Source organism: Podarcis vaucheri (genome assembly GCF_965113315.1).
Source record: "Podarcis vaucheri genome assembly, chromosome: 17".
NCBI classification, from domain to species: Eukaryota; Metazoa; Chordata; class Lepidosauria; order Squamata; family Lacertidae; genus Podarcis; species Podarcis vaucheri.
The window spans coordinates 41,461,573-41,476,967 of NC_138755.1; the positions used below are offsets into that span (position 1 = coordinate 41,461,573).

Genomic DNA, 15,395 nt, shown 5'->3' on the forward strand with positions numbered 1-15,395 from the left:
CAGGTTGCGGGAGCAACGACGTTGGAAACCTGTTTCTGCCAACACCCAGACCTGTCTTTCCAGAGTTCCCGACCACACCCGGCTTTTTGCTTTGAACCCAGCTTCCCCCTTGGTGGACAGTCTCCAGACCCTCGGCCCAGGACCGGACTTTGACCACGCCTCACGGTAACCCCCCCCCCAGGACCAGCACAAATGCTCTGTGGTCCTTTTCCTCTGCGTCTTCTTGATGTAAAGTTGGGTGGCCATGCATTCATATACAGGGTGAGTCTTTTAAAAGAGGCCCCCTGGAACGTGTGTACTCTCTCCACGGGGCCTCACCCTGTATATAGGACAGTCCCCTATTTTGTAGTGCTGTCAGAGAGCAGCCCTCTTTTTGAAGAGGTCCTCTAGAATTACTGTCTAGATCGTTGATGGATTTGGTGAGGCTAGATCATCGCATCACTTGCTGCAGAACAATGCCATTGACTTCAGCAAGTCACTGTGAAATAAATTGTTCAGAGCTGTAACTTGATTGTCAAGACTGATAAACATTGCCCCTTTGAGTTTTGTCTTGTACATAAACCTTTCCAGATATACGCCTCATGTACTCATCCACTGACCTTTACATCTTCACTTTTATGGGATTTGAAGGGATTCTGGGGTTTAAAGTCTCTTTGTCTTTCGTAGAGAAGCTTCGTTTGATGAATTCAGGGGTCCTTGCTGAGGTCTATTATACCGTTCGGGATGGGGATTTTCCGGGGATTTTCCAGGGTTCTGAACTAATCAGTTGTCATAGAGGCAAGGCCATTGTAGGCTGTCCAAGTGCTAACTGAGTAAGGTCACCTCCAGACTCTCCTTATTTTGCAGGAGAGATTCAAACGCATACTACAAATTTAGGGTTGCACTATTAAAGTGGATAAAAAGTGCTCTGTTGACCTGGTGCAACAAATCCACCTTAAAAAACCCCAGACTTTTTGTGGTTAGGGAACTGATGGAGAAACGCACTGTAAAGTATGGGATTCCATTCTGAAGGAAATCAGCCCTGAGTGCTCACTGGAAGGACAGATCCTGAAGCTGAGGCTCCAAGGCTTTGGCCACCTCATGAGAAGAGAAGACTCCCCGGAAAAGACCCTGATGTTGGGAAAGATGGAGGGCACAAGGAGAAGGGGACGACAGAGAATGAGATGGTTGGACAGTGTTCTTGAAGCCACCAGCATGAGTTTGACCAAACTGCTGGAGGCAGTGGAAGACAGGAGTGCCTGGCGTGCTCTGGTCCATGGGGTCACGAAGAGGCGGACACGACTAAACAACTAAACAACAACAACAAAAGTATGGGATGGATGGATAATTAACAGGAAGCCTTTTAAATACCATGCAAGCAAATTGGGATGAAAGTTCATTGTTTTATAAGCAAATCAGAATTAACAAAGACTGCACGTATTCTAACCTCCCTGAATTCTATGCAAGTGATTCAGGATGAATGCTCAATAAACTGGCCGTTTGGGAGCCCAGAGTGGTGACGTCCGTGTGCCTGCAATCTCCCAAATATATTTGCATTAGGCAGTATTGTTTGCTGAGGCCCAGTACTGTGTACCCCAGTTTTTCCTGCTCCGACTGGACGCATTTAATCCCTCTATCTATCATAGTCACTAAAAATAAAGAACACACAAAACAGACATTCACTTATTGAGATGCAGGCAACTCCCCATATGCGCGGCAGTTGCCTTCTGACCCGTTCTGCCCCTGTGCCCTTCTGGGGCCGAAAATGGTGTGCGCATTGGTGGTGACGTCCCAATCAAACGCATGCAAAATGGTCATCGCCTGTATAACAGAGTCTCAAATAGGTCTGAGTGACCTTATCAAAGCCAATTACCCTGAGCTTCTGGAGGCATTTCTTGTAAGTCCCAGGAGGTCAGATTTTTCTAGTGCTGTTGCTCATGATAGGTGGTCTTGAAATTGGGACTGAAGCATGCAAAGTATGGGGTCTGCCATTGCATGGCTGTCAACTTACAGATTTGAAAATAAGGGACCAGCAGCCTCGAAAATAAGGGATCAGCAGCCCCCCCGAGCCAAAGGCAGAAAGCCCAGCCAGCAGCCAAACGAAGCCTCATCTGTAAGGGACAGCAGCGGGACATGGCGCTGGGATAAGGGACTGTCCCGCCAAATTAGGGACGCTTGACAGCTATGTGCCATTGAGCTCTGCGACCCCTCCCCTTATAATTTCATCTTCAAACAAGCGCACAAGGCTGCCCACACAAAATCAGAGCACCACTTGCTTAGAGATAAAACAATCTGATAAAACAACGCTGTAAAGCAGAGCACTCAAACATTGATGTATTTTGTCACCGCGAAGGAAGAAATTCTCTAAGGAATACTTTACAATACATCGTTAAGTACACATTCAAATTTGTGTAAAATGACTTTTCACAATGAAACACAGCCCGAATCTCATCATTTAAGAATGGCTAACAGATGGTGCGTGTGGCTGTTTAGAAAAATTAGCAGTGAATGTAAAATTAAAAGCACAGGTCTCTAAACGTCTTCAGCTGCAGCAAATGGTAGGGGTGCCCTTTATTACCTGATGATCTATGTTTGCTACAGCATTAAGTGGAGCTGTACACTGCATTAAAAAGTTATCTCATTACATCATGAATAAAAATCTGTTTGGTCAGAGAGCATATTAATTTCATTTCGTTCCACTTTTAATTCGTATAACGCCTTTCTTTCTTACTATACACAAGGTGGTTTGCGGCAACAAAATATTCAGTGAAGAACATGCACCTTATAGTAATCTGATCCAATACAAAAAAGTCATAATAAAATATAACTTCAAAATGAACAACTTATATCAAATTCATATCTGAATTAATAGGAAATGTGATCTTGCTGCAGCCAGCTGCTGACCCAGATTGTATCTCACTTTAAATCATAGTTTAAAGCATAAGCCCATAACAGTAGCCTGCTGGATCAGGCCCATGCCCCATGGAGTCCAGCACCCTCTTCTTGGAGGGACTCACCAGATACCTGTGAGAAAGCAGCAAGCAAAACATGAACATAATAGCACTCTTCCTGTGGCTCCCAGAAACTGGTATTTGGGAGCATTGCTCCTTCAAACTGTAGACATAGAGCATAGCCTTTGACATCCCTTTCGGCCATGAATTTGTGTTGGTGTTGACCTTTAAAGCCCTAAACGGCCTCGGTCCAGTATGCCTGAAGGAGCGTCTCCACCCCCATCGTTCAGCCCGGACACTGAGGTCCAGCTCTGAGGGCCTTCTGGCGGTTCCCTCACTGCAAGAAGCCAAGTTACAGGGAACCAGGCAGAGGGCCTTCTCAGTGGTGGCACCTGCCCTGTGGAACGCCCTCCCATCAGATGTCAAAGAGATAAACAACTACTAGACTTTTAGAAGACATCTGAAGGCAGCCCTGTTCAGGGAAGTTTTTAATGTGTGGCATTTTGTTGTATTTTTAATCCTTGTTGGAAGCCGCCCAGATGGGCGGGGTACAAATAATAAATTAATAATAATAATAATAATAATAATAATAATAATAATAATAATAATAATATCCTCCTCTTTGGCAGCCATCCAAATTGGTCTCATCACTGCCTCCTAGGGAGTGACTTCCACAATTTGATGTTGCACTGTGTGAAAAAGTACTTTCTTTTATCTGTCTTTAATCTTCTAACATTCAGTTTCATTGGATGCCTATGATCAAAGTACGGTTTATGGTGAATGAGCAGTGTGCTGGTGCATACCGCTGAAATTATGTGCCCATCGCTCCTTCCCCCACTCCAACCCAGGATTTCCCAAACTTGGGTGTCCAGCTGTTTGAGGACTACAAGTCCCATCAGCGCTGACCACTGGTCCTGCTAGCTAGGGATGATGGGAGTTGTAGTCCAAAAACAGCTGGAGACCCAAGTTTGGGAAACCAGCTCGTCCTCAGCTTGTAGGGGAGAGGGAATCAGCCTGAGGCAAGCTTCACATTACGTGCAAACCAATAGTTGTGCTTTGTTTTCCCCCAAACAAACCACAAGCGGTAAGTAGAGTTTTGTTCTTGGCTTGCAAATAATGCATACGGGATACACCTGCATCTTTGTTCCCTAGTGTTAAACCTATATGTAGACTGCAAGCAATATTTTAGCTCAGTTTGTTAGCCAGTGTACTCGTTGGAAATAATTGCTGTTAAGCACCCTCTTCAAGAAGCTTAGCAATCTTGCGAGCCTCTTCCTGCCTCCCTCAGTAAAAAAAACCCTCCTGCCTAGATTTGGAAGCAGACGCGCCGCTGACAGCTTTGTTCTATCTTCCCCGCAGAACATGGTTGTTAAAAATGCTGAATAGCAAAATTGGTACTTAGTATGGAAACTGTACTGCAAGAAATGGCTTGATGTGTAACAGCACTGAAAATCTAATCAGAGATGCTTCATTGGGCTGCAAAGTCATTGTTGATGACAACATTTTAACAGGAAAATTGTGCCGTAATTGCTGAAGGAGGCTCTGGCTTTTAAGAGCGGCATGACCTCCTGCTACTTACTATGGCAGCACACGAGACAACCATTTACAGGGGAGGCCCTATTGCTTTTTTGAATAACCCAGGGTGCTTAGGTTGAACCACCCGAAGAATCACAGTCTCCTGCAGTGATGGACAAAGTCCCCTCAGCTTGATTAAAAATATTAGGTGGACCGTTATTGGGAAATGCTTAAATTAAAAATCAATTTTAAAGCATGCTAAACTGACTCACAGTGTCAATGTTACTTTATTCAGTTAAGAGCCATTGTGCTGCATAGGACCAAATTTGCCTGACCAGGAGTGAGAAGGTGCCAGTGCAGATCCTCACTCAGCCAAAAAGCTGACTTTATGAACTTGGATCACTTCTTATATTTTGGCATGGCCCAAATCCCAGGGTTTGTGCGGCAATGGAAAGAAGGAATGACCCCACATTTGAGGCCTTCTGCTCTTGTGTACCTGCAGCATTCAAAAGCATAAAAAGTTTTGGATCCACTCTCCGTCATTCAGAGGACGGAATCTAATCTGCTAAATCCAAAGCTCTTGCGTGCCCCCGAATAATGAGGTTTCTTAAAATTGCTATAACATTTTATCCTTTTAATGTAAGTGGATGGAATTTGCAAGCAAAGGAGCCACTTTAAAGTTGATGACGCCTGCCAGATTTCAGGAAGATTCATGCAGGTGTTTTTCATGCAGGAGAACTTTAAAATTTATTCTTAAAACAAAGGGGAAAAAGACCTCTGGCTTTTATTTTCTGCCAGAATTAGATGCTAATTGTAGGTAAGGTCACTGCTTCTGAAAGGATGAAGCCTGCCAAATTTAAGAAATATAAGCACGACTTAGATTTGCAATGGCAGACTTTACCATTGGGGGCTGGGAACCTATAAATCTCATTCCCTCTCCTTGTTTGTTTGGTGGGGGGCTATGAGTTTGAAAACTGGGGTCAAGAGGGATGTAGTCCTGGAAAGAAACCTTCAAAAGTTCAGACATATAGGTTGGGGGGCCAGCGGCGCAGCAACCCCCGCTGGCCCCTGGGCGGACCAAAGTTGCTGATCTTTTTTTTTAGGGCAGCCACCGATTTCAGGGACAGGAGGTCCCTTCACCCCCTGCAGCACCCAAAACACCCAGCAACTGCTGTGCTGCCCTCAAGTTCCCCTGCCACCCAGAATCCCAACCCCCAACGCACAGCAGCCACCGTGACGCAGTACAGACCCCCGTGCCACCCTACAGACCCCCATGCCTCCCTATGCACCCCCCAGGCTGGCTACGCTACTGCTGGGACCTACTGTTGTAGGTAATTTTGCCTTCGTTATAAAAAAGTGGAAAAGCCAGCTGTTCCTTGACGCTGCCCATTTCCTGATCAGCCTTTGCAGGTATAGACTTACAGAGGCAAAGAGCTTGCAGGCGGAAGTGTGTAGCCCATATAGGCCAGAAAATTTAGTAGAGACTTCATCCACACAAAGGACCTGATAACTGCATACATATAATTCTATATTTGCTCAACTCACGTCCAAACTTTATTTTATATGTCTCATGTCACAGCAGGTAAATTTGCGTATGTTACAAAAAAACTACCAGTCCAAAGCCTCAGTGTAGTCATGTTTGCAGTTCTTGATTTTATTGGTTTGTGTTCAAGCTGGCTTTCATTGAAAGCTTCATTATGAAAAGCAGGCATTTCGAAGGGCTTATTATTGGACAACCACCTTTGCCCTACTCTTCACTGGGGTCCAGTTTCCTGGAGCCTTTAATTATGCTATACTTTTTCACTTGTTGTTGTTTAGTCATTTAGTTGTGTCCGACTCTTCGTGACCCCCTGGACCAGAGCACATCAGACACTCCTGTTTTCCACTGCCTCCCGCAGTTTGGTCAGACTCATGCTGGTAGCTTCGAGAACACTGTCCCACCATCTCGTCCTCTGTCATTCCTTTCTCCTTGTGCCCTCCATCTTTCCCAACATCAGGGTCTTTTCCAGGGACTCTTCTCTTCTCATGAGTCTCAGCTTCAGGATCTGTCCTTCCAGTGAGCACTCAGGGCTGATTTCCTTAAGAATGGATACGTTTGATCTTCTTGCAGTCCATGGGACTCTCAAGAGTCTCCTCCAGCACCAGAAATCAAAAGCATCAATTCTTCGACGATCAGCCTTCTTTATGGTCCAGCTCTCACTTCCATACATCACTACTGGGAAAACCATAGCTTTAACTATACGGACCTTTGTTGGCAAGGTGGACCCATAATACTGCAATATCTTAGTCATCCTAGCTCATATACTCATCAAGCATCATATCAGAACAGGACATCCAGGCTTGAAGCAAAGATCTCATATCACGGGCTGATGATCGCCAAATTTGCCCTGACTTGACTCAGATGGCCCAGAGTTGTTTACCATAGCTGCGTATTTACAGGGCTACTTGGAAAGCATATTTGCTGCTGTGATAACAGACCTGGCAGACAGATCAAGCATAGCAACATGCTGTCAAAAGCTTACCTGGCTGTCAGGTGCACAAGCGTGACGGAAAGAGAAAGATCCTTCCGTTGAAGTGTGGGGAAAGAAAGACGTTTCGGCCTTTAAAGGACGCTGACTAGTGGCAGTCAATAAATGCTCCTTTTATGACCCCAGAGTTCTTGACTCTCTGTGTTCAGTTTGCCAGGGATGATGGATAGTTTTCAGGTACCATCCCCATAGAATCCATGACAGATAACTTCCTATGGCTGCACAAGGAAAGATAAACTATCATATTAAAGCAGAGCATCTAGATCTGCAGTCGTTGTGCCACCCCCACCCCCTGCTCTGAGATGCTCTGGCACACTCCCCCAGGGCACCTCCTCACAAGACGTACAGTTCTGAACTGGGTTTTTGCTGGGTATTTCAGTAATCCCCCTTATCCCCGCTGCCACCACAGATAATATTTATCTGAGTACTCCACCCCTAGCATAGCTAAATAATAGGTATAGGGTATAATTAAATTAATTTATGAAACAAGAAACAAGCGTTTTATGATTACTTAGTGTACATAAGTATATGGTTTCAGTCTTTTCTTTATCTTAATGTGTTACTTCATTACATAAATAAAGTAATTATGTGGGTGGCGCTGTGGTCTAAACCACTGAGACTCTTGGGCTTGCCGATCAGAAGGTCAGCGGTTCGAATCCCCGCAACGAGGTAAACTCCTGTTGCTCTGTCCCAGCTCCTGCCAACCTAGCAATTCGGAAGCATGCCAGTGCAAGTAGATAAATAGGTACCGCTGAGGCAGGAAGGTTAACGGCGTTTCTGTGCACTCTGGTTTCCGTCACTGTGTTTTGTTGCGCCAGAAGCGGTTTAGTCATGCTGGCCACATGACCCGGCCTGAAAGCGAGATGAGCGCCGCAACCCCATCCCAACGCCTTTGACTGGACTTAACTGACCAGGGTCCTTTTTTTCATTACATAAGGTAACAATGGCTAATATAATGCCGATCCTATTTTAAACTATCCAACCCTGCTTCACACCCACGATGAATAATTATTATATTATATGAGTATTTCTCACACCTTTTACCACCCACTCCCAGACTCCACTCCCAATCCAACCAACCCTGGAGGTGCAACAATAAAACTGTAAAGCTAAGCAGGTCTGGCATGATTTCAAATTGGATGGGGGACCCTCTTGAGATCCTTGCATTGCAGAGGGTTTGATTGGATGACCCTCAGGGTCTCTTTCAACTCTACGCTTCTAACCCTCAACTCTCTTCCAACTGAACTCAAAATGCTTACCTCCAGCACTGCTACCCTCCTGACAACCATGACCCGACCCGACCCTCACCAGCACCTTGCCTCTCCCCCCCCACCCCATCCAGAAAAGTGGCAGTGATACTGGTGTCAGGATAACACCGCCCCAACCTCTTCTGCTTAAATCTGTAACTAGATACAGTGGTGCCTCAGTTTTCGAACAGAATCCGTTCTGGAATGCCATTCGAGTTCTGAAACGTTCGAAAACCAAAAACTCAGTATGGAAGCCTCAATATGGAAGCCGCGTGGCATGTTCGAATTCTGAGGCATGTTCCAAAACTGAAGCATTTATTTCCGGGTTTACGGCATTTGAAAACCGAAACGTTCATCAACAGAGACGTTCAAAAACTGAGGTACCACTGTATATACTTCAGATTGCATTTTATCACAAATTACACGTTTCAGTAATATTTCATTACAAGCTACATTCCCAAATACATATTCAATGTACTCATTTCTAAAAAAATTTATTCTAAAATGTACATTTTTGCCTGCATCTCGAGCTGAGAACTGTATCACAAAAATTGGATAAGTGAAATCTGAAGGATAATTGTGTTCCGACCTGTGTATAATGCAAGGACGTGTACATTAGGTTAGTTTGCTTAGAAAATATGAGCCAAATGAAATTCTCCTCCATCTTTGGCCTTAGGCGAGCAATATATTTTGCACCAGAGCTGACGAACGAACACAGGGCTCTGGCTAGTGCAAGTGTTGTTGGTATTACAACACATGTGAAAAGCCAAGGCTCATATACTTGGCAGAGAAATATAGTGGGAAGTAGTGCATAAAATATTCCTCATGTCAAATCTCATGCAGTGCCTGGCTGACTGGTTATTAGCAAAAGATATTGCAAGACTCACACTGAGCCCTGGTGTTTCCACCAGCCAGCTTTGTATATGAACTTTAGAGTATCATAAAAGCACACCTCAAATGAGAGGTGCGTTTTTAAAGTTGCCAGCACTTTTTCAGCTCCTTAATACACACACATTAAAAAAACTGACAGTACAAAGAACTTAAGGTATCATTCATTAATGGGTTTATTAAATTAACTCTAGAACCTTCTTACCAATCTTTCGGTAATTAATGATCTCGCTCTAATAACATGTAAATTTATAAATAGGTAGCCGTATTGGTCTGCCATAGTCAAAATAAAAAAAAATCCTTCCAGTAGCACCTTAAAGACCAACTAAGTTAGTTCTTGGTATGAGCTTTCGTGTGCATGCACACGAAAGCTCATACCAAGAACTAACTTAGTTGGTCTTTAAGGTGCTACTGGAAGGAATTTTTTAATGTAAATTTATAAGTTTGTTCTGACAAATCTTTTTTATTTCCTCACCCTTACCAGATTTCTTCCATTGCCCCTTCTGCACATTAAAATTAGGTCGCAAACCCTTCATATTTTCTGGTGGAATTGCTAATGGAAAAATCAAAACAAAAAATATTGTTTTAGGGTGAATATTCAGCTTGTTACCATTTCATCCAACCACTACAATTTTCCTTGTGATAGTTCGCCCCCACAATCATCACATTGTATGTATGAACCATAAGATTCTGTGACGACAAAATTCCCAAATGATTAATACTATCATGTTCCTGGTTTGCCTGCGTAATATATTTTTATTTCTATATTTAACTGTTTATCATTATTTAGTCCCAGCATTTCCAGTTTCATTTGATTAATTTTATATGCTACAATTCATAATTCCTTACAGAACATCTTTAACAATTCATTGTATTAATTTTTTTGCAATGTTTTTATTGTACTTTTATATATTGCTATACACCTCCTTGATATTTCGTATGAGTTTGTGTGTATGTGTATGTGCGTGTGTGTGTGTGTGTGTGTGTGTGTGTGTGTGTATCTCTTTGGCCACCTGAATTGGAATTTCCCACAGACGCAATGGGACTGAAGCCCCACAGATTTGTGAGAATTTGAGACCAAACTCCATCTCTGATGGTGCTAAACAACAACAACTTTATTTAGCGGCAGGTTCCACCTTCTTAATGGTTCTGAACTTCCACTATAAAACAACTAGCTGGTGCAGACTAGCTAGGGTTTAAACCAGATATCTGGTCTGGCAATAAAAACCCAGGATATTTGTCTATTTAGGAGTTCTCTGCAGGCATTCAGAGTGTGAGATGCACTAGATGGTGCTGTTGACCTATACGGGAATATAGGGGGTTGTCAGAAGGTGTTTTAACTATCATTTAGGATGCCCAAGCCAAAGACACATTTCCATCTCCAAATTTCTTTTGAGACCCAGCATCAACAAAATAAATAATAGAAGGAATCAAGCTGTTATTATAATTATCTGTTATATTAATTGCCTTTTAGATAGTATCCTTTAACTGTTTGCCCTTACTTAATCTTTTTCAATCATCTTCAGCCTCTTAGCCACCACTGTGGCTAGAATCTTACCGCTGGCATTAACAGTGAAACTGATTTTTAGGGCTACACAATTTCTTACTGGGTTTGGGGCTTTAATATCTATGTTTTCTTTGTTTCAGTCCAAGAAGCAATATTTATAATATAAATATAATATAAACAAACAGTCCCCTCCAAACTGGTGTTATTATTGAAACTGTAAACGTAATGGAATTCTACCGTTGAGCCATCAAGCCCTGCAGTCTTGTTTAATGTATTAAAATTAAATAATGTTTTTGGGCCTGTTGACTTAACAGCGCAATAGTAGCTACTATTTCTTGTATAGCAGTTACTATCTTGAGAAATCCACTTGCAGCTTTTCCTTATGCTGTTGGGGAGAAAATGGAATATTTACCTGTCAAAGTTTCTATCTTGGACTGCTGCAATTTGTCAAAATGATGGACAGATTCATCTGTTGGCTTTTATCCACCTTGATTCCTAATCTGAGCTGAAGCAGGGGGAAATTCCCAAGTTATTCAAAGGAAAGTTCACTTATTTCTAGGGCAGTCACTGTGATCACATTTGGAGTCTTCCCTTTCTATAATTTCATATAGCAGATTGTTTAAACACCCCTATCTCAGCTGCTAATCTTCATTGGAAGTTCAGAAAACACATTGTGCCCATGTGGCGCTGTGAGTTAAACCACAGAGCCTAGGACTTGCCGATCAGAAGGTCGGCGGTTCGAATCCCCGCGACAGGGTGAGCTCCCATTGCTCGGTCCCTGCTCCTGCCAACCTAGCAGTTCGAAAGCACGTCAAAGTGCAAGTAGATAAATAGGTACCACTCTGGCAGGAAGGTAAACAGCGTTTCTGTCCACTGCTCTGGTTCGCCAAAAGCGGCTTAGTCCTGCTGGCCACATGACCCGGAAGCTGTACGCCGGCTCCCTCGGCCAATAAAGTGAGATGAGCGCTGCAACCCCAGAGTCAGTCGCGACTGGACCTAATGGTCAGGGGTCCCTTTACCTTTACCTAAGTGGCCTGCCTGTGTGCTAAAATCAAGAATCAACTGTCCCCCTGCAGAGATTAATTTTCCTAGGGAATCTCCCTAAAAGCAAAAACAAGGAGAATGATTTACGATAGACAGGTATCGAAAAATACCAACTTTACAGGAATAGCTGGAAGGTGTGGAGGCTGTTGCAATGTATGATATACACATTCAGGGTGTTTCTGCCATAGTGTGGCATAACTGCTTTTAAATTACTGCCTCAACAAAAAGCATTGGGTATTAACAATCATTGCTTGTATTTAAACCATTAAGGCTGCAGTCCATTTGGGATTTGCTTTGGAGTAAGCCTCATTGAACAATGGGATTTTCTTCTGAGCAAACAAGCGTAGGATTGTGCTGTGTGAGATGGCTTCAGCCCGGCAGTGCTACCAATAGATTTGAGGTAATGAGGATCATAAATATATTTGAATGATATTTCCCTTCATTTGGTTCTGGCAGCTGCAGAGGCAATCTGTGTCATCTGAAGGATCAAATGTTTTTCTTGTGGAGATTAAATATGAGCTGTATTAATCATAGGGAGGAAAATGGGCTCCAGGGACTTCCGTACAAGATAGCACAGTCGTGCTTTTGATTTGCTTCTGACCTCTTATGGACTGAAGAACTTGACGGGTGATGAATTACAGCGCAGCAGGAAAAACCAAGCTATAGCATATGGCTGAATTCTAATTTTCCCCCAAGGAGAAAAGTCCAAAATGACCCTAAGATGCATTTTAAGTCTTGGGATGTGTCATTTCTGAATGATATTAATACAGCAAAGAAAGCAGAAAGGAGTCATTTTATATTGAAGACTTGCATGAAAAATCAATGCAGGGCTTTCTTTCATGGATGAACTAAATAACACCAGACCCAGTAAAGACTTTAGGAAGGGGCACTGCTTACGGTATCTTATTTATTACATTTTTATCCTCCCCATCCTTCAAGGAGCTTAGGGCAGCGTACATGGGGCTGTTCTGTTCTATTAATCTGTACAATAACTCTAGAAGGCCTGTCAGGGTGGTTTGCTCAAGTAGTCAGCCAGGCATTCCTAGTAAGTTGTTATAAATAATGATTTTATGGTAAGTGCCCATTGATAGACAATCTTTAGAAAGAAAACTGTCCTCACAAAGTAGACTTTCCAAAAAGAAAATCCAGGAAGTCATCTTTGCAACAAGGGTCATATGATGCTATTTTCAAAATTCTACATGTAATAAATTATAACAGGGGTTGCCAACCTTTTTGGACTAGCAGACACATTTCAAATTTTGAGAGAGTGCCGGGGCCACCAGTCACGAAATGACTGCCATGGAGGGCGCATGGCATAACACAACATTAGAGAGATAACCATCCCTATCTACCTTAGGCTTATTGGCAAAACCTATTTGGTGTTTCGCAACTTTCCGACTTGTTGCAGGACCTTAGCCAGACCTAGCAGAGTAAACGCAGAATCCACGGAAGCAATTGGCGACTTGGCTGCAGACAGGATAGACGAAGCAGGAACCAGGAACTTGTAGTTAGGTGTTTATTATATACAGTGGACTATTTACAGGAACAGAACACAGATCTTTAGCTAGCTCTCTCTGACACGACTCACAACTCCTACACTGACACACTGAACCACTGAACTCACAAACTACCAGTTAGTAGGCCATTAATTATCCCTCCCTTGAGAGAGCTTGACCAAACAGGGAGCTGTCTCCATGCCTCTGTTATCACCAGGCAGACTTACTCCTTCAGATTGCCTTCTGGCTGTCTGCCAAACCTTAATTGACTCTGTGTGAGTAGCTGCACATACACAGTTTCCCAACACCCCCTCACAGCTCACACACAGTGCAATTAACTTCTGAGCACATACAGAGTATTTTACCCAACTACCATGGACCGTCAGTTATGTTCTGCTGTTCCCATTTGTTGATCTCACTCTCTCCCTCCCTCCAGCTCTCAGTTTCTGGGCCACCCGTGAGTTCAGGTTGTCAGTATAGTACATCAGTGAATTAATATGGAGTCCATGTTTTTCAAGGTCAAGGAAACCAAAGGACATGTTATCATGACCATCAAATAAATAGTAATTACTCAAAATGAAATAAAATGGAGGGCATGACCTGTCATTCGCAGTGTAATTCAAAAGCTCTTCTCCACTCAGGTTATTTTTAATGGAGGTAGTTGCGTAAGGTTGGTTGATTGATTTGATTTGATTTATTGTATTTCTATAACGTTTCCATTCAAATGAGTGCCAAAGCGGCTTGCAAACAACAAATAGCAAGAACATAAGTGAAACTTAATTACAGCATGAGGCTAATACACAGGCAGAGGCGGCTACAGCTGGTCATTGCAGGCTGCCTGATGTAAACACCGGTAGGCTGCAAGTGGAACCCTGAAGAGCACAAGAGCTATTTAAAAGGTGGTTGTCAAGATCATCTGGCTTGGAGTAGGGTACAAGGTTGACGATGAAGTCTTTCAGCACTCTGGAATCATTGAGAGCTCCAGTATAAAAGAGGAGAGAACTGAAAAGACTCATAATTCTGCTCAAGCTGGAGGGGCTGACCCTGTTTCTTTGCTCAAACACCCAGCTCCACTCTGCTATAATGGTGAAGAGGTGAAATTGATTTCTCTCCAAGCAGACTTCCCTGGACCAAGCAGGGTTTATCCCCAATCATCAAGTGGCTGATTTGGTTCACAGGTTCCTGAATGCAGGCCATCTTAGCAATAAAAGCAAACAGCTAGCCGTACTTTTATCTCCACATGCCCTTAAGATATTTGGTGGGGTTAAACGGAATTGGGGTGGGGGAGGGTTTCCCTAAAACTCAGGTATATTCCAGTCTACAGCACTGGTTGATATGAATGGTCATGACTCCCAAGTCAATCTACCTTGGAAGGGAGGCCAGGCAGGATTGCCCAGTGTCACCACTGCTGCTTGTGGTGATGATTGAGACTTTAGTTCAAGCCATCCGTGCAGACCAGAAGGTAAAAGGAGTAAAGCTGTGAGGAGTACACCACATTATTGTTTTATTCATGGGTGATGCCCTCCTAATGCACATTAATCCAAGAAAAGGCCATACATGAACTGAAAAGGGGGTTATTGGACTTCCAAAGCGTGCTGAGATTTGAAAAGGCTTTTAAGAAGCTGAACATGATAGACTTCAGCACCCCAGCCTCAGAACCAAGGGTGGAGGGGTGACTACAGGAATTCTCTGATTTCCATCTACAAATGGACAGCTTCTGAGACCTGGGAGAATGGTCCCTTAGGATCAGAGACCGCTTTGGAGGCTGAACTTCACTCTGCTTTTTTTAAGGGGGTGGCTCATAGGGTCAGAGGTAAAATTCAAGACGCAAAAGTTGTTGAGCTGTTTTCGCCAATGAAATTCCAAACGTATGGAAACCCTAGGGAGTCAGGTTCTTTCTTATGTTTTCTTGTGTTTTTAATCATTTTTAGGAGCTGCCCAGAGTGGCGGGGCAGCTCAGTCCGATGGGGGGGCATATAAATAATATAATCATTATTATTATTGTCAGACAAAGACATCTGTAGAGAAATGTGTGGGGTGAGTGAGGTTTGGATCTCCCTGCAGTCACCACCACTCTCCTTTTTTGTTTTTAAATCAGGCTGAGATAGCCTTGCAAGGGGTCCCAGAACTACTTAATGTCATTGTGATAAATATCCGATAAATATGCCTTGCTGCAAGAACTGTAGGCAGCCAGTTGCACAAGCCCATTATGTGTGGAGTCTCACTTCGTTGTGTTTGCA

The 15,395-nt window shown here is 43.4% G+C and overlaps 1 protein-coding gene across 22 annotated transcripts in view; it reads left to right on the forward strand.

Moving 5' to 3' along the window:
• Window positions 1-15,395, forward strand: part of ADGRL3 (adhesion G protein-coupled receptor L3) — a 574,776-nt gene that overhangs the window by 317,722 nt on the left and 241,659 nt on the right. The window lies entirely within an intron of this gene.